Here is a 20,276-nt window from a genome sequence, read left to right on the forward strand (position 1 = left end):
TATAACAATGGAATGAACTCTCTTGGAAAGTGATAGGCTTCTCTTTAATGGAGGTCTCACAAACAAAAGCTGGATGACCGATTGCCAAGAGGTAGGATTAGTATCATCCACTGATCTTCCATTCTGGGTACCATGGTTTAAGAAGAGAATTGGCAAGCTGAAAACCAACCAGGATGGTCCAAAGCTTCAAGTATATTAATCAATTAATGAGTATTGAGTAAGGTCCTACTATGTGCCAGGCACTCTCCTAGGTACTGAGGATATGAAGACAGTAAATCAAACTATTTCTCCTTCAAGGAACTAAAGATTGGTTGAAGGAACTAGGGGATATTTATCCTGGACAAGAAAAGGGAGGAAGATGGAGTGGTGGTAGAGGAGGAAGATGGTCAGGATCTTCAAGAATTTTTCTGGAAGTGGGATTAGATTTGTTTTCTCTGGCCTCCAGAGGTCCAGAGTAATGGCCCATCAGGAACAATGGGTGCTAACTACAAAGTGACAAATCCAAAAATGTAATGGCATACCTCAAGAGGGGATGATTTCTCCCTCCTTGGAGGTCTTTGAGCAGAGACAAAATGATCACCTCTAGGATATATTATAATGGGTCCTCCTTTCAGCTACAGGTTCAACCAAATAGCTGTTGAGGTCTCTTCCAAAGGTCAGACGTTGTCTGATCCCTTCCAACACTAATATTTTATGATTCTTGTGATGTTCATTTTTTTTAAATCATGAAAAAACCCATCAAACAATTTATTATGAAGACTTGGGCAAGGTTAGGATACATTTTGGTGCCATTATTCTTTTGGGATTTCTGGCTATATTTTGTTTTCTTTTCACCTTGGACCCTAAAAGAGTTCTTGACATCAGTGCTTCTGGGATGTCTACTTGCAGGCAGGTAGAGAAAAATGCCCTGTAGAGTTCACCAAAGATTTTATTGTTTAAAAAAACTATTACCCACTAGCTTGAGCTACTTGTTGAAAGAATGAGTTCAAAACAGATTCACTTGCAAGTTTTGACCCTCGAGTCTTTTTCTTTCTTTGTTTAAAAAAGAAAAAGGAAAAAAAGAAAAAGTCCTCTAAAGACAAGTGCCTTACCTTACTCACTAAAAATTCTTATTTTAATTTAAATATGTGTGTATGGTTTTTCAACAAGTTTTTTTGAATTCTAGAAACATTTCTGTTTTGTACTAAAGAAATAAATATGATTCTCAGCTTTACACTCATTTTAGAAATCCATTATTTTATGCATATGTACTTTGGAGCTCAGAGTAATCTTTAAAAAAAGATGATGGACCCTTTCTGGGTTGGACTAAAAGGTTTTTCCACGTGACTAGACACTATAAAGTAAGAATCCTTTAGAACTATATTTGGTGCTGAATACTTCTTTTTCCTAGGAAAACAGGAACAAGGACAGACCTATGATTTCTTTAGTATAGGGAAATCCCAGGTCAAGGCACTAATGGTAGGAATGGAACATAGAGTCTTAGAAAAGATTATGCATCTTGTGGAGCCTAAAGCCCTGAGAAGTTAATTATATAACTTGCCAAGGGTTATGCAGTTTATTTCAGAAGCAGGACCTGAATATCTTCTTGACTCTTAGCATAGTAAGTTACTACCTCCCAGTAGTACATCTGGGGTGTATCTCTATTATATACATATGTGTATAAAATATGTGTGTATACACATATACATATATACACATAGAAAATTAGAACTATTATTTCAATGGAATAGAGATAGATTTGTGTGAATATCTGCAAAGAGACATACACGCAAATCTATCTCTATACTATTGTAATAGTAGCTCTAGTTATTGATCGATTCATTTCAAAATGAATTTTTATGAAGATATCATTATTTGTTTTGCAGGGAAAAGACCAAAGTATTGCTCAGCAAACATCCCTTCATAACTACACATTCAAAGGATTCAAGAGTAGCTTGCTGAGACATATAATTTTACAATGACCTTTCTCTATCCAACATGATGAATTTTTATTTTTATTTGATTGTAAAGATGTTATGATCAGGACTAAAAATAAATATTGCCTTTTTCAGTCATAAAAAAATACCTAGAAAAATGACTAAAACTATGTTTTTAAATAAAAATTTCACAGAAGCTAGTTTGTTCAGAAGTTATGATACATGCTTTTGGAAAATAAACAATTTGAAATTCACAGATGCAGCAGAGCCCCCGTCAAACATAAATAAGGATCAATTTTTTTTTTCTCATACAACAGTAAAAATTCCATAGGATTCTTACTTTACTCCCCGACTCAACAATGTGTACCAAAGATGCACTTTTTTTCCTCTACTCCTAGAATGTAAACCATATTTATGTGTATGTCTGTGTATATATTAAAATAAATTATGCTAGAAACACAATGTGGAACACCCCAGGTTCAACTATAATCCAACAGGGAAAGCAAGTCCTTATGCTCCTTTTGAAGAAATCAGAGCATTTTGTAAGAATTTTTGGCTTGCTTACAGGTCTTGAATACAGTATTCATATGTTTATGTATGTATGAGCTACCTTATAATTATCAGGCTGTTCAATTCATTTAGGGTTGTTTTTTTTTTTTTTTTTTTTTTAAGTATCAATTCACTCTCTCCTTTGTGTTCAGTACTATCAAATATAGAAAGAGCCTTACTTACCATTCCAGGAAAGATGAAATTTATCACTGTGCCACAAATACCCTGGAAAGCAAAGAAAACGTTATTAGTTATTATGCCTTCATCCACAGGGATCCCACCTGCCATATACAATGCATCAGCAGCAAAACAAAAATGAAACAAATCTATTGTAGAAAACACAAATCAGGATTTTAATGTAGACTACAGCACATGTTCCAGGAGCTGAGACAGTAGGCACCCTACTATTTCTTGCCCTAGAGGTCTGATAAAAACATTTTATCTGGATAAGATCTTCAACTACAGATTAAGCAAGACTTTGAATGGGTGCTTTTCAGAACAGGAAAAGAAAATAATTTTCTTGGAAATAGGGTAGAGGATTAAAGGAATGTTTTGATAAATTTATATAGATATAGGGACTTGTCTTGTGATTTTTTGTTTGTTTGTTTTTTAGTATAGGAACTTCCAAGTGAAAAATTCTGCAATGAAGTACCTTCTCTGAAATGTATAGCTTTAAAGAGCTGTCTGAGGCGGAGAGATTAATGACTTGCCCAGGATCACAGAGCCAGTGTATGTCAGAAGCGAGGTTTGAACTTAGGTCTGTCATGACTTGAAGCTAGCTCTCTTTGTAGTTTATTAAGCTGTTTCTCTTATAAATTTTTATAATTCTTTTAGTTCAGGGAAAATTTGCCAGAGATACAGAAGATAAAGTGGTTGTTAATTGTTTGTGAAACTTTTTTAGAATTCACCATATATTCATGAAGTCAGTGCTAGACAATCCAAGGTAAAGTTAAATATGTTGTTAAATACAAATCTACACACCAGGAAGTCAGCAGCCAAGCACAGAAGGAAATTTAAATGTAGTGACTTCCCCTTTTCTAGTCTAACAATAGTGCAGGAGTCTTCATTTGTGTTAAGTAGTGAAGATGCAGTGTCACATTTCTGAAGTCTGGAAGAAAATATTAAATGAGTTGAAATTTTTTAATGAGTTAGAATTATGGAAAAATAAAAATAATATCTCTTAAAAGGGTCCAGATATTATTCAAATTACAGTAGGTCCCCAAAAGCCTTCCCAATTTATTTGTATCTCAATGTCATAAAGGAAACCTAATAGCTCGTAGAAAAGCATTGTTAGTGGATAGAAAGTGCTCACAGTTTCATGAAAATCTGGGTTCACGTCCCAACTCTGACATGTAATGTCTATAAACCCCAGAACAAAACATGTAGCTTCTCAAGACTATATAAATTTCAGAAAAGGTACATCTGAAGTGATATTAAAAGCTTTCTTTTCAGAAATTCCTTATACTAATTTAATCACAAAGTCAGTCCTATATAGAGTAGAACAAATAGCATAGGAGATAGAATTTCATCCTCAGAGGGAGCAAAATCTGGCTCCAAATCCTAGGTGAACATTGGCAAGTCTCAGCCTCATTGAATCTGAAGAATCTCTTTAGAACTCTATTGTCTTTTAATATTTCTATATTAGAATCTTCATGGCAGAAGGAGGAAGTTCGCATTGTAGAGACATGTGGTATTAAATTAATAAGTTAACATATTTAACTTTCACTATTATTTTTCTTAAAGTATAATAGTTTTGAAACAGATGCAGTGGGGAAAAGTACTGTTTCTGTGATCAGAACAATGCCTCTGAACATTATTACCTACGTGAATTGGTAAGTCACTTAAAAATCCCTGGGACTCAGTTTCCTCATCCATAAAAGGAGGAGTTGAATTGGAGCTTCCTTTCCAGCTCTAAAGATTTAATCCTATAGAGGGACTGGATAGAATGCTTGATTGGAAATAAGCAAGATCTGAGTTCAAATTCCATCCTAAATACTTATTAGTTATGTGACCCCAGGAAATTTTCTTGAGCTTGTTTTCCAATCTCAATATATTCATACATAAAATGGGGGTAATAATAGTTCCTACTTGCCAGGATTGTTGTGTAGATCAAATGAAAGAGCATGTACAAGTGTTTTGCAAATCTTATAATGCCTATTTAATATTTTTTTTAATTGATGGAAAAAGCATTGTAGAAAGAAACAGTCATTGGAGAAAGAATAAAACTTCCATAAAGTAAAGTACACAAAAGTGTCAAACTCAATAATAAGCAATCACTAAATTGCCAACATTATGGGACTGAACTTAGGGGTTCAATGGTGTAATGTTATTTGGGCATCTGTGTAAAGAATATTAACAACAATTATGTCCATTTTAAATATTGCAGTAGAATGGTTACTACTTAATGATAAATCTCAGAAATCCCTAATTCACAGGATTTATAAGATCATAAATTTAGAGTTAGAATGACCCTTTGAGACTAACTACTAAAACCTTCTTATAATGACAACACTAAATCATCGAAGAATAAAGTTATTTGCCCAAAGACAGTGATAAGAGTCACTTTCGTACTCAGATCCTGAGACTCAAAAATCATTTTCTTTACTACACTAACTACAACAAATCCATTATAGAACAGGGGGGGAAAGCAATTCTGCAATTAGAATAGCTACTCACTTATATTTCATCTGAAGCACCAATAGGTACTTTGAAACTTTTAAATTAAAATTTATGTTTTACTGGAAAACTTTTAGTGGTCATAGCTTCTTCCAAAAAATCAATTTTATTTTTTTTTTTACTCTATGATAGTTCCCGAGCATTAGAAGAATTAGACTCTAAAAAGTACCTTTGATATTAGAGTACACATTTTATCATTATAGTTCCTGAATCGATAAATAAAATCAAAGTATTTTTAATCACTAATTCCTGAAGAGGGCAGCACGTTCTAGATATTATTGAATTCTAAACTCAAATGTGACAATTTAGGCTTTACTATACTTTTAGCTAACAAAAAGTTAAAACACACACACACACAGAGCAATATGAGCAGTGGATTTTTTTTTTTCTCTTTGTAGACAACAGTTCCCATGATACAATGAACAAGCAAAAGTTTTAGGCAGCTGCAGACCAAGGTCACAATTGCATTGAATTATTAGACAAGAACATTCAAATTAGTCACCTGGAGCAATGTATTTGGAAAGGGAACAACAAAATATGAGTACGGATCTTTTCCTTGAGAAATGTGTTTTATCTCTAACACCGTAGATAAGTTTTCCTATTGGCACTGCATTGACTGTCATACAACTCTAAGGGTTAGATTTAATTATCTCTCTTTTTGAATGTTTCATCTCAATCGCTATGGTAACATTCAGTTGCCTCAGCAGCCAGGCACAATGTAATCAGATATTTCCTCCCCATTCCAATATCCATAGCAGTCAAGTTTACACCTTAGCCCTGATGAATTTGATAACACATGTGGTCCACATCCAACCACACAAGGCCTTCCAGGGAGGTTGGACATTAAACGATGGATAAGGCATGTTGATGAGGTCATATACTTTTGATCTTTTCTCTTTTATTTATTCTCACTTCTTTTCTGCTCTCACTTCCTTTTTATGAGGGGTAAACCTATTCAAGAACTCCATCTTCAGCATTCTCCCTTGAACAGATCATCTGGTTTCTACTGAAAATCTGGTAGCTACAGAAAATAGAAAAAAAAAAATCAACTTTAAAATTTAACTAGGATCTCACCCCTTCCTAATTGTTTGATTATTTGCTTTCTATTGGAATTTTTTTTTTTAATTAAAAGATGAAAATTTTAACTTCCTGAAAGGGAAAAGGGTGAGTGAGGAATAGTTGAAGACAAAGCAAATACGTAAGAAAAAAAGAATGAGGATTTGATTTAAAGCAATCATGAGCCAAGATATGAGAGAATTTTGGCATTTCATGAAAATTACTATTATCTTTGGGCATACTAGTGTTTGAGTTCATGGATATACCATTACTAACATTTTATTAAGAAAGTCTAGAAAAATTTCCATGAGACTATAATAAATTTTCAAACTATCTTCAAGTCTGACAGTATTAGCTAATTATACTTAAAAGAATGTTGGGCATTTTCTAAGCATAGCTAGTGGCCTTTTAAAGAAAATGATACTGCCTAATTATAACAAAATCTGTACAAAAATTAGAACTAAAAAGCATATGATAATCTGAAAGTGTTAAAAATTAATTTCTGCACCTTTACCTTTTATCTCAAAGAATTTTCTTTTATGCTTTTCTCCCCCAGTACAAGTGCCACTTAAAAAAATCTTAAATACAAAAGAAAAAAAATTGCCATGTGCACTGTAGAACATGAGAAGATTAAAAATACGAAGTAAAAATTTACACTTCAAGAAAGCATATATTACATACTACATTAATACTACATATTGCGTCTAGAGCTTTCCATCTTTTCTTTGCTTCCTTGTAAGTTTTTGTATGTTTCTTTGTATACTTTTTACTTTGTTTTCTCCTTCCTCCTCACTCCTCCAGAAGGATACAATTAAGCATGGATATATTTGTGCGTATGTATGTATTTATACATATTACATATACATATAGATAGATAGATAGATATAATATACATATACATATATAAATATATATGTATATATAATACTATATATATACTATACTATATATACTCTATATAAAATCATCCTATGCTTATTTGTACTTGTCTGTTTCTCTGAAGTGGATAGCATCCTCCTTCTAAGTCCAAGTCTTTACATATTTTGCTGAATCCACCAGCTTATCATTTCCTAAACCACAGCAATAGTCCAACCTTATACTGTCTAGTTATTTTAAACATTCCAAAAATATTGATTAATATAGTTAACATGTAGTCCAGTTTCCTTATTTTTTCTTTTTTAATTAAATCTATTTAAGTTTGCTTGAGATCATTACTATTCCTGATTTTTTTTTTACATAATAAATTCTACTCCTGATCTTTATTTTATGTTTGTGTCAGTCTCTTATTTCAATAACATTTCCTAAAAACAACATATTGTTGAGTTCAAATTTTTAATCTACTTTCTGTTTCTATTTTATGGGTGAATTCATCCAATTCACATTCTAAATCTATAATTACTTGTTTATTTTCCTCCTTCCTATGTTCCTCACTGTCCTTCTTGTCCTATTTTTACTCCTCCTTACTCTTCTACTTTACTTCTACCCTCTACTTGCCCTTCTATTCCATCCTTTATCTCCCTCTTATTTCTTTCTGAATTTAGAAGACTTTCTTACACTTCTAGATATATCTATTGTTCTCTCTTTACCTATTCCTGCTATGAGTAAGATTTCAGAACTACTCACCCTCCTCACTACAAGCTTCTTTTGTATCAATTTTTTCTTTTATTGCCTCATTTCCATGAGCTACTTTCTCCTTTTTATCTCTCCCTACATAGATATACATACATAGATACGTACATATATATTATATGACATATATGTATATTATAGATATCAAATATATGTATGCATGTATATATATTAGCATCATCTCCATCATACTTAGCTCAGTACAAGTTTTTCTTTCAAACTACCCAAATTTAAAAAAGCATTTTGAGGTCAGGGACTGTGTTTTTTATATTTGTATGCTTTTCATATTTTAAATAATTGTGTATTCATGAAGTCAAACATTGGCGTGCCCAGTGCTTTGCATAGTACCTGATACATAAAAGGCATGTAATAAATATTTGTTGACTATGGACTATATAAACTCTGAGTTTCCTTTTAGCTCTAAATCTATGATCCTATGTGATACTTTGCAGGTCTGTAAATTTACCCTCCACGGTGTGGTTATGCCCTCCCTGCTGAGGCAGATGCTGCTACTTCTCTCCTTAACATACAGTTCTAGAAAAATTTTTGACTGAAAAATTAGTTGTTGCATAGTCAATATGGTGGTAAGATTCTCTTAAATTAGCTACACTAGTCTAGAGAAACACACATAATCCCTGAAATGGGGATCCTTACATGTTTTTTTATATTATGGACTCTTTGGAAGTCTGATGAAATCTATGGACCTCTTCTCCAAATCCACTTTAACTGCATGAAATAAAATACATAAAATACAAAAGAAAAAAATATAGGAATAGTTGTCAAAATTCTTAAAAAAGAAAGATTATGGAGCCCAGGTTAAGAAACTCCACTCTAGAATCCATTAACAAAGTTGTCTTGTGTGGGAGAGATGAATTTTGAAATGGGTCACAGAGTTAAAAGGAGATAAACTTAGGCTTGAGGTCAGAAAAAAAAACCCAAACCAAATCTAAATAAACAAAAAACCCCAAACAAACCCCAAATCCTTTTCACCATTAGAGCTAGTAATGGATTGACTCACAAGATAATATGTTTCCCTTCATTGAAAACTTTCAAACAAAAGCTGATAACTACTTATCAGGTGTGTTACAGTGAAAATTCCTTTTAGCTCTGGGTTGGACTAGATGGTCGCTCAAATTCTGAGATTCTTTTCTAAGTTGATAAGACTTACCAGGGCTTGTGCTGAGCTAGAAAAGCCTTCAAAGCCCAGAGTCACCTCATTTCCACAATGAAGTTTCAGATGATAGCCTCCAGGATGAAAAGCCATAGTCGACCATTTCAGTGCATTTTCATTTATCACTGATAATTTCTTAAAATTTTATTGATGAAGACAACTTAAAGATATACATGTGAATCTCCCCTCCCCCTACATCTCCAGTTTGGTAGAATCTGCCTTAGCTTGACTCAACTAAAATAGCTTTTCAAAACCTAAGGTTACCTCCAGGCCCTGATGACCACAAATCAGGAAACTGAGTCACTGTTGCCAATTGCTATAGAACCCAAAATGAAAGTTAACTGGGCACCTAAATCCCAGTTTTTATATATATATGTGTGTGTGTGTGTGTGTGTGTGTGTGTGTGTGTGTGTGTGTAATTTTAAAATAATATACAATTCAGGAATTTCTTTCCATACTAAACTTGAACACATTGCCTTAAAATCAATCTTCAGCCTGTGTTAAAATAAGGGCTAAGGATCTGGACTAAGAAGGAAGATAATAATATTTATTAAAATATTTCAAGAGTTGACATGTGGAAGCAAGAATGACTATGTTCTGTCTTCTTCCTTGTTACAAAACTAAGAACCAAATGGATGGATATTAGGAGGTGAATTTAAGAACATCCAAGAATTAGTTGAATCAATCAATAATTACTTATTAAGCACTTACTCTGAGAAGGGGATACAAAGAAAAAGCAAAAACTGCCTGTCCTCCCAGTGAGGAGGGAAGGATAGGGACTAGGCCTTTGATTTTCTTGGTATTGAGAACTCCAATTAGTAAGGAAATTCCCTCTGTTAATATAAGTTGTCATCTCTGCACAAGGAAGTTCCTTCTGTTAATACAAGTTGTCATCTTTGTACCATATTTTTAGAGAGTTGCCTAGACTGGGGCTTCTTAAACTTTTTCCTCCATGACCCCTTTTTGCCAGAAAAAAATTTTAGGGGTCCCTGGGCATATAGGCATATAAAATAAGTATACAAATCAAATATTTACTGTTAATAAATCAAAATTTCTTGAACTCTATATTTAGTTATGAGATCCTATATGGGATCCCAAACCACAATTTAAGAAGCTGGGACTTAGACAAATTCGAGGTTTGCCCAGGGTTGCCCTGTCAGTTCGGAGCAGAAGCAAGAATTGAAATCAGATCCTCATGGCTTTGAGAACAGTTCTCTGTCCTCTATATTGTCTTGCCTCTCAAGGCTTTTTATAGTCCTTTATTCCAAAAATTAACATTCATATATTGAAAGACAATAAGTTTTTGGGTTTGACTAATAAGAAGTTAACACTATCAATCAGTTTGAACATACACGATGTATAGAAAATGTTATTTACAACCTAAAAAAACATACTGATATTTTTACTAACAAACAAGAAAAGAAGCTTCACAATTTTTCAATCCTTATACATAAAGTAAATTTTCCCACTAATTCTTCCTACATTCTTCAGTATCACTCCCTACTCCTAACGCCCACTGGACACGTCAGCAAACAGAAAGAATCTACATGTATTATTGTGGCCAGATCCACTTTGGCTGTCCCCCAAACAAGCATAGAGTATCCTTCCCTACAGTGCCTGGGACTCTAGGGTGCATAGCATAAGTTTTTCTGGAAGAGTGGGCTAGAGAGGGAGAACTTTTTTTTTTGCAAAACTTTTCATGGGAAATTAGATTTCAAAAGAAGACATTACCTATTAACAGACATTTATTAAAATCTTATTATGTGCCTTGGATTCTGCTAAGGGTTGGGGATGTGAAGAACAGCAAAAACACTCCCCGTCCCCCAGGAGCTCACATTCTATTTGGGGGTGAGAGAATTCAGCACACACAAAAAATAGATTCATACAAGTCTTACATGAGTAAATGGAAGGTGATGTGAGAAGGGAAAGTACTATTAGCAAGGACAGTGGATTCTGTATCTTAAAGGCATCTAGAGAAATCAAAAGGGGAAGATGAGGAGAGAGAGAGCATTCCAGGAAACAGGGGAATAACTAGTGCAAAGGGTCAGAAATGGAAGTTGGAGTATTGTATATGATGAGTGGCAAAGAGACCAGTAGAGTTGTATTATATAGAATCATTGGGGGGGGAGTAAAATATTGAAGATTGTAAAGGTAGCAAGGAATCAAACAGAAGATTTTTGATTTGATTCTGGACATAATAAGTGACCACTATTGTTTAATGGGGGGGGGGGATGGAGTGGTGAATAGGCAACAGGGTCAGACCTATGCCACTCAGAAAATCACTTTGGAAGCCAAATGGAGAATGGTGTGCAATGGTAAAAGACTTGAGGCAGGCAGAGAGAAGTATGTTTCAAAAGAAAATGTTTTTGAGTTGTTTTTGTTGTTTCTAAAAATGTTAGATATAGGGTATGTCCCTAATTTGTGGGTATTCACTGACAGACACTGAGAGCCAGGAAGAAAATGCTTATATTGAGAACACTTCTTGACAGAGCAAAAATAACATCCCCCCACCAAAAAAAGATTTTGATGGATCACTTCGTACAACAGAACTGGTTCTCATGTCAAGGTGATCCTTCTATTAGAAATACATATGGGAAGGACAGAGGGAAAAAAAATTCTACCTACCCTATAATTTGGGAAATCACTATCATTAAAAGTCACTGTAGTGGAGAGTGAGCTGACTTTAGTCAGGAAAGCCCCTCCTTTGAAACATACTGGCTGTGTGACTCTGGACAAATCACTTAAACTCTCAGTGCTCAAGACAGCTTTCTGAGACTATACATTATGGAGCAACTGCTGATCTGCCATTATTAGAGATAGTTTCCTCATTGGGAACTCCCATTACTAGTGAAGTTCCAGATCTGACTGCAAAAAAAGAAAAATCATTTTCCATAATATGAATAATAGGTTGAGGTTAAACATTTTGTCTTTGACCAAAACTATCGCTGACCCACTCTTTCTCATGCTGATTTCACTCTCCTCTGGAGGGATAGGTCTACTTAGACTCCAAGAGACTCATTTCCCAAGAGGTGCCAAGAAGTTCAGAAAATGTCAGCATAACTAATTAGAAGGAGATCAGATCTGCTAAAGGTTGCTGGTCATTGTTTCCAAACTAGTGTCACTAGGAACCATCATTTGAACACACTCTTTAAGTGGTTCAAAATAGCCTATAGACATTCTCTACCCATCACTTTTCCCATGCTGCCTCTAGCTCTGGATTTATTTACAAACAAGCCAACTGAGGTCCCAACCTTCTAGAAACACCCTCATAAACTCTGCTCTAACTCACAGGATGTTTCCTGCAGCCTTCTCTTCTCTCTTTCCCTCTGATTCATCTTTTTTATGCTCTATACTGGCTTTCACATTATTGCCCCTACCAACACCACTTGTCCACACACAAGGGCTAGTTTCTCCACTAGATGAGAGCTACGAAGCACAGTTCAGAACACTGACTTAGAATCAGAAATTCTGCTTTTAAATCTTGCCTCTGACTTTGACTATGTGATCCTGGGCAAGTCATTGAGCTCATTTAGCCACATTTTTCTTTTCTGTAAAATGTGGAAAATAATAGTACTTACTTCACAGGATTGTGGTGAGGATTTGGGATAACATTTGTTAAACCTTTTGCAAACCTTAAAGCATTATACAATTTCTAGTTGTTATTATTATTGTTGCTCAGTCCCCAACACTCTTTTAAATACACAATAATATTATAGAAAACTTCCAGGGTTTATTCTTTCAGCCTGAGCATCTCAATGTCTACTGAAAATCATAAATGATCACAGGGAAACTGAACAATAGAATTGAAACTACAGGAACCTTGGAAGACAATTACCATGACATCTTAGAGAATGAAATAAGTAAGCAAGGGAATAACAACTCTGTTTTAGATGTACACTAGACTTTTGGAAAATGAATTTAAAAGAGCTCAGAGATAGAATAGAGAAGATCACATAGTTTGAGAATATGGGAAAAGTCAGCTTAAGAGTGATGAGAAGTCTTTCAAGAGCACTCTTGACACATTCATGGTTTTTTCCAGGGAGGAAGAAAAAAAAGTTATGTCTTAAGAGACTTATATGGCTTCAAGGAGAGGTCATCAACAAACTCAGATAATTTTTTTAAAAGGACATGTAAAGGAGATAAAAGTAAGGACAAGTGACTCACATAAAATACTAAAGAAGGGCAAGTTTCTATAAAAATACTGTCTTGAAGACTAAAGACAGGAAAGAACTGGGTTTTATGGTAAATACGAAAGACACTAAAAAGAGCTTTTTAACAAGAACAAGATCAAGGAAACACTACTTCTTGAAGGAGATGAAAAGATGCTAATGGATAACAAGGAAAACACTGAACTAAACATCTTGTTTGATTCTTTTTTTTATTCTATCAAGAATTATATTTGTACTGAGTTAAGAAGAAAAATAGCAGCAAATGACAACTCCATCCAAATAATTAAGTCAATTCCAGAAAATGAGCATTTCTTAAACACTTATGCAGTGTCAGGTACTATGCTTAGGCACTGAGAATGGAAAGAAAGGTATAAACTAAGCTCTGCTCTCAGGAAGCTTATAGTCTGATGGGAGAGACCACATGCAAACAGCTGTGTACAAACAAGATATGTTCAAGATGAATTGAAGATAGTCTCAGGTATAGAGCACTAAAATTCAGGGAGAAGAGGGAAGGTTCTTCCAGAAGGTGGGAAGAGATTTGAGGGATTGAGGAAAGAGAGGTATTTATACCTAATGGTAGCTACTTCTAGGGCAGGATAGGAGGAAAGGAAAAAAAAAAAAGGAAATTTATATGATAAGTTTGTTAGATTTTAAAAAGACAGCAAATTGTGCATTATGGATTTAGTGCCTCATGTCCAATCATGTTTTAAAAATCATACTCTTAAAGAAAAAATATTATATGTAACATAATATGTTTATTAAATGTAATATATAATATATAAATAAAATATGTATTATATATTATATAAATAAAATAATAAAATAGAATACATGTTATGTGTCATATATTACATACTGTATTATATGGAATATATAAATAAAAATAAAATACATTTTTTAAAAAAAGTTTTTGAAAAGAAAAAGTTCTAGGCATGGGGGATAGGTAGCCAGTGAAAATACCTGGCATTTGGAGATAGAGTATTAGGTTTAAGGAACATCACAGAGATTAATGTTACTGGATTGCAGAGCACAAAGAGAGAAGTAAGGTATAAAAAAGCAAGAAGAGTTATCAGAGCTAAACAGGGGATTGTATATTTGATTCTGGAGGTGATAGGGAGTCATTGGTGTTTATAGTGTAGGGAGTGACCTTAGTGTTAGAAGGATTTCTTTGGTAGTTGAATGGAGGAAGAGATGGGATGCATTGAATCACAGGAGTTCAAATGTGAGATGATCAGGGCCTGTCTGAGGGTGCTGACTGTGACAGAGAGAAAAGGGGATAGATACGAAAAAAAATTGCACAGGTAGAATAACTGATTGGATTTAAGGAGGGTATTGGCAGTGTGGTTAAAGAAAGTAAGGAGGCTGGAAATAATAGGAAAGAAGAATAGGGAATATATGTCGATTTCAGGTTTTCTGGCCCAGATGATCCCAAGCTCCTGGTGCTGAATGAGCTGCTGATGTGATTGCTGAACTACTATTTCTGAAGAGTCATTAAAAATGAGAAGCTTAATGGCTAAATATATTGTCCTGATTTCCAAAGTGGAAGAAGGTGAATGAATACTTCAGATTATAGATTAGTGAGTTTGATGATTATTCCTGATTAACAACCCCCTGCAAAACCCTCACTTTTTTCATTTTAAGAGAGAGATTGTGAAGATTTAGAAAAGGAAAAGTTGACCACCACAAGGTTTCAAATACATATATTAAACTTAAAATCATTCCAGAATAAGGTAATTTCCTCTGGGGGCAATACTAATATGTCAAATGAATGATATGTATATTACATAAGTATTTGACAAAGTTTCTCGCAATATTCTTGTGGAAAATATGTTGGGATATATTCTGAGTGATGATACAATTAAGTGAGCCCAGAGGTGGTTGACTGATCATGCAAATAATAATGCTTCATGGAATGAAGTCCATCTGGAGGGAAATCTTTACTCTCTATGTTGTCGGCCTTGTTCCGTCCAACATTTTTATCAGATACTTGGAAGAAAGCATAGATGGCATAGTTGTCAATTTTTCAAATTACACAAAGCTTGGAGAAATTGCTTGTATATTGAATAGCAGAATAAAAAAAAAAAACACAAAAGATCTCAAGTTAGTAAAGGTGGACTGCAGCTAATGAGACCCAATTTATTATCAGTGACTGATCAAATGAATCAAACACAAAAGCATAAGATGAAGGAAATGAGTTATAAAATCATTTTCAAAAAATCTGATTCTGATTATTTGACTGTACTTTCTGTTCAATGATCGGTTTGCAGTATGACATGGCAGCCAAAAAGGTTACTGTGATCTTAATCTGTGTAAATACAAATAATGTCTCAAGTGACAGAGGCAAGAATTTTTTGCTATATTCTCTAGTCTGATGAGACCATATCTGAAATAATCTATGTCATTTTGAATCCCATAAATTAAGAAAAACATTGGGCCAAAAGAGAAAACCTCGGTGGAAAATGTTTTTTGTCTTTAAATATCTAAAGCATTTTTAGGAATAAAAGGATCTCATTAGTTCTGCTAGGTTTTCGGGGGCAGAACTGATAACAGTGGGTTGAATCAATCAATAAGCATTTATTAAATACCTGCTATGTGCCAGATTCTGGGTCAAATTCTAGAAATACAAAAAAAGGCAAGACAGTCCCTTCCCTCAAGGTGCACACAAGGAAAAGATGTAAAAAACAAGCAGTAAAAAAAGAGCAGACAAGATGTAAAAAAAGATGTAAAAATTTTTCTACAAATAAGTTGTATACAAGATATATAGGATATAATTCATAGAGGGTACATGCTTGAATTAGGTGAGATCAGAAAAAGCTTCCTGTAGAAGATGAGCTTTTTAGTTACAAAGCCAGAGAAACCAGGAGGTGGAGATGAGGAAGAAGACCATTTTAGACATGGATGATAGCCAAGGAAAGCTCCCAGATCCAAGACATGTAGTATCTTGTATGTGGAATAGCAAGAAGGCCCTTGTTACTTAGTCAAAGAATATGTGCTGGAGAGTAAGGTGTAAGAAAACTGGAAAGATAATGGGGGAGGGGACCAGCTTTAAAAAGGTCTCTGAAAGAGAGAAAATTTCGATTGAATTTAATTAAACAAATATCTATTACTAATCTGTAACATTTACTGATGTGCTTAACATTTTATAGACAAAGACAAAAAAATATACAATGTGTGCCTTCAAGGAGCTTTCCCTCTACTAGAGTACCAATTTCAAATTACTATAAACAACTTCTTAACAATTATAACTGTCTCAAATTGGAATTCCCATTTTAAGGCTAGAGAAGGATAGATATTGAAGACTCAGAGGGTCCTGAATTAAGAGTTGGAAATCATCTTAGAGGTCATCTAGTCAAACACTCTCGTTTTATAGTTAAAGAAACTGAGCCCTAGAGAGCTTAAATAATTTGACCAAAAGCCATTTGAATTCAGATTCCCTTGATTTCAAATTTAGCAAGTTTTTCTTTTATATCATGATACCTTTACTTGTTGGGAATTTTTTAGTTAAAATTCATGCCGTGGTTAGAGGCTGGACTAAATGACCTTTGTAGTACTTTCTAACTCTTCTGTTCTATAATTTTGTGGTTCTGTGAATCAAATGAAAAATCATTTATTCTATTTCTGCTCTGTACAAGACATTGTGATAGATACTAGGGTAGCAGCAGAAGATATTATCTTGTGAGTCAATAATGTTATTAATCAGCAAGTCAGGATGGGATAGTGATGATTATCCTATTATTTGCTCTCTACATGTAACTTCTGGGACATCAACCGGTGGTGAAGGTGCAGATCCATTCTGCATAATGGAAAAACTGAATTGCTGCCCTTGAATTAGCACTTAGTGGGGGAAAGGATCCTGAGAATCCAACTCCCTCATTTCATAGGTGAGGAAATAGAGGCCCAATAAAGCTAAATGGCTTATCCAAAGTCATCAAGGTGAGATTTGAACCAATGGCCTCCAATTGCAGATCCAGTTTTCTTTCCAGTGGACCATGTTGCTACTACCAGCATCCTATGACTTTCTGGAAATAATGATTTACAGAAAGGTCTGCTTTGAGCTATTGGGAAAGCCACATAGTTGGGTGTGGGGAATTTGCCAATTTCTTTTTTCAGAAAGAGCCTAAATGAGAAATACAAATAGTTCTTAGAGGCAAGTCATCTAAAACCTCCAAAGAGACTTGTAAGTTGCTACTAATTGGCACTCATTCAGGAAACCCAGTAGATGTCAAGGAGGGAGCAGGGGGTGAAAAATGGGCTCCCCTTTCACGCTTGAATTGGCCCTTCTACCTTGAACTGGGAGGCTGCCAGGAGAAAACTTGTGCCACTGACTCAGCTCTGCTCCTTCAGTGGATGAAAAGAGGGTTTTGGCACTATCCTTGCACTCTAGAATCACTTAAAAAATAATAATTGCTCAATTAAGGGTCCAGAGCTTCTTTTCTGTACCCAGAGAAATTAAAAGTTGAAAAGAAAATTGCACATCTTAGGGGAATGCTCGTCTGCACGGAGATTGCTGAATAAGATAAAGGAAAGCAACCAATTTTGAGATTATGAATATAAGGAAATTACTGATGCCTGAGTCAAAGTGATGTGAGCCTCTTGTAAGAGGAGGAACTATGTCATCTTAGTTTGTGTTGGTTGCAAAAAAAAAAAAAAATTGTTTTTTGACTTAGAAGTTTCCTTGTTAAGATCCTAATCTCCAAGTCACATAACAAGAACCAGGATTCTGCCAAAAATTCTTTCATAGTATCTTAAAACTTAATGCACTACAGTAGTCGCTAGGAACATGAGACTTTTTGAAGACTTCACGTCCCAACCAGATCATCTGGTACTTAGAAAGTAATTGGGAATCCCCAGCTAGATATTAGAGGAAAAATACTTTTAAAAAGGAAGAAAAGCTAATGTTTTCTTTTTTTCTTCATTAAAAAAAAAAAAAAAATCACATGTATTGGAGACCTAAGAACCAAAATATTTAGATTCAGAGAATTAGAACTAGAATGAATTTTAGCAGCCACTTACTCCAACTCTCCTTATCCAGATGAAATGTGAAGGAACTAGGTCAAAGTCACACAGAGAATAAAAGAGGAACTTCAAAATCAGTGGGGCTTGTTACTTTGCAGTTTATTCAGTGTTCTCCTCTCAAATTACATATGTATGTACATATGTAGAATATATATAAACTACAAATATATTTTACACATAAATATATAATATATGTATATTCATATGCCAATGTGTATGTTATATAAAAACTATATACCTACAACTATATATTAAATATTATTTATAGTATAATATGTATTTTATAACATATTATATCATGTTATATTATTTGTTTTAATGTTATATAATATAAATATAACTTATTATAATATTGCCTTGTGCATTTTCATATCCTGTTATGCGTGTGTGAATTTACATATATATGTATATATCTATATACACAAACAATTATCTAAATATATGTTGCTTTCCCCAGTAGAGCTTAAGCTTCTTGAGGCAAAGGTCTGTTTTGTTTTTATCTCTCTATCCCCAGTACCTAGTATAGTTTTAATAGACCCTAAGTTAAATTGAATCGAACAAATCTCTCTTCCCCAAATGAAATATTTTATCTGTAGCTTATAACTACTGCTAAGGCTTTCATAAGCAAACAACTCTAAATGTATTTATTTATTTGTTTTGATAAGCATTAATGATATTTGATCTTCACTGAACAATTATTTTAATGGAAAAAATAAAATCTTTATGGCAAATATACATATTCCAACAAAACAAATTCCCATGTTGGGTTTGTCCTAAGAGTATATCTCATTCTGCATTTTAAATCTAATCAACTCTCTGTTAGGAGGTGGGTGTTGAAAATACCTTAAAAGTTAAATAGGAGAAAAAGCATTTCATCCAGAATTTTTAGTGAACCACCATTTTCCCATATCTTTTTGATTTACTATTTTCCATCACTTTCTTTTAGGGCACAAATACCGATATAAAAGATTCCTGCATCCTGTGTCCTGAAGGGCATTTTTATGCTTAGCAAAAACACTTGATAAAAAATATTATCACTGAAATGTCATGAACTTCTCTGTGCAATGAGCAGGAGAAGAGCTATAGGATATTGTCAATTAAAAAAAAAATTCTCAAATCTTTTTATGGCCTGGTCCTTTCTTCCCTTTCTAGTCTTCTGATACATGATTATCTTCCACACAACTTGTGATTTAGCCATAGTAGCATTCTTGCATAGTAAGCATCCTTATCTCTGGTGCTTTATCTGCCATTTCCATATTTTGAATCCACTATTCCCTCCTCAACTCCACCTCTCAGTTATCTCTGACTTCAGTCAAGAGTCAGCTCAAATGCCAGATAGCTACCCCTCTAATTTTACAAATGAGTAAACTGAGAACTAGGGAGATTAAGTGACTCACTTGGAGTTACATAAATGCTAAGTGACAGAGGTAAGATTCTAATGGAAGAATTGGGTTCAGTAATTTGCATATGGTCATTTATCTCATTAATGTTAAATTAGTACCGGAACTTGAGAAGCTTTCCACTTGATTGGGAATGCAGTGGTTAATAGAAGTATGTAAATTAAATGATCTAATGTAAATTAGATGATTGATATCTTTTCCCCCTCTACAAAAAAAGAGTAAAATAAAATTTAATAATTTAGGAATAGAGAAGTAACACAGAATAAAGAGGAAGAAACAAAATTATATTCAAAAAGACGTGGGTACAACTATCTTCTCTAAAATATGTTGGCTAAATGTCCTTAGGTAATTCATTTAAATTTTTAATGAGTTTTCTAAGATGATAAATTGCAGGTGAAGGTCTGTATTTCTCACATTTCTTCATTCCTATACTAATGAAATGATCACAAGTATTATATATGTGAGTATATGAGATCACATACATACACATACATATATAGGTATTTGGTATGTTTTATACATATTTACACAAATGTATATTTCATATATATACATGTGAAAATATATGTGTAAGTTATGTTATGTTATGGTGTATGTTACCTTCTGTAACTGTATCTGTAAAAAAGAGGAAAAAAAAAAGTAAGGGCAAACAATTACATTGCCAATTAATGGGATTGGGAAAGAAGCCAATACA

At 33.9% G+C, this 20,276-nt stretch overlaps 1 protein-coding gene across 2 annotated transcripts in view; it reads right to left on the minus strand.

The window, feature by feature from the left end:
- ADGRL2 (adhesion G protein-coupled receptor L2) overlaps positions 1–20,276 on the minus strand; it is an 809,217-nt gene that overhangs the window by 249,129 nt on the left and 539,812 nt on the right. For both annotated transcript variants that reach the window (XM_074266407.1, XM_074266405.1), the window contains one exon: positions 2,649–2,690. The gene's annotated coding sequence lies outside the window, so the exon portion shown is untranslated. The remainder of the gene's footprint in view (positions 1–2,648; positions 2,691–20,276) is intronic.

This window comes from Sminthopsis crassicaudata, chromosome 4 (assembly GCF_048593235.1).
Source record: "Sminthopsis crassicaudata isolate SCR6 chromosome 4, ASM4859323v1, whole genome shotgun sequence".
Lineage (NCBI taxonomy): Eukaryota > Metazoa > Chordata > Mammalia > Dasyuromorphia > Dasyuridae > Sminthopsis > Sminthopsis crassicaudata.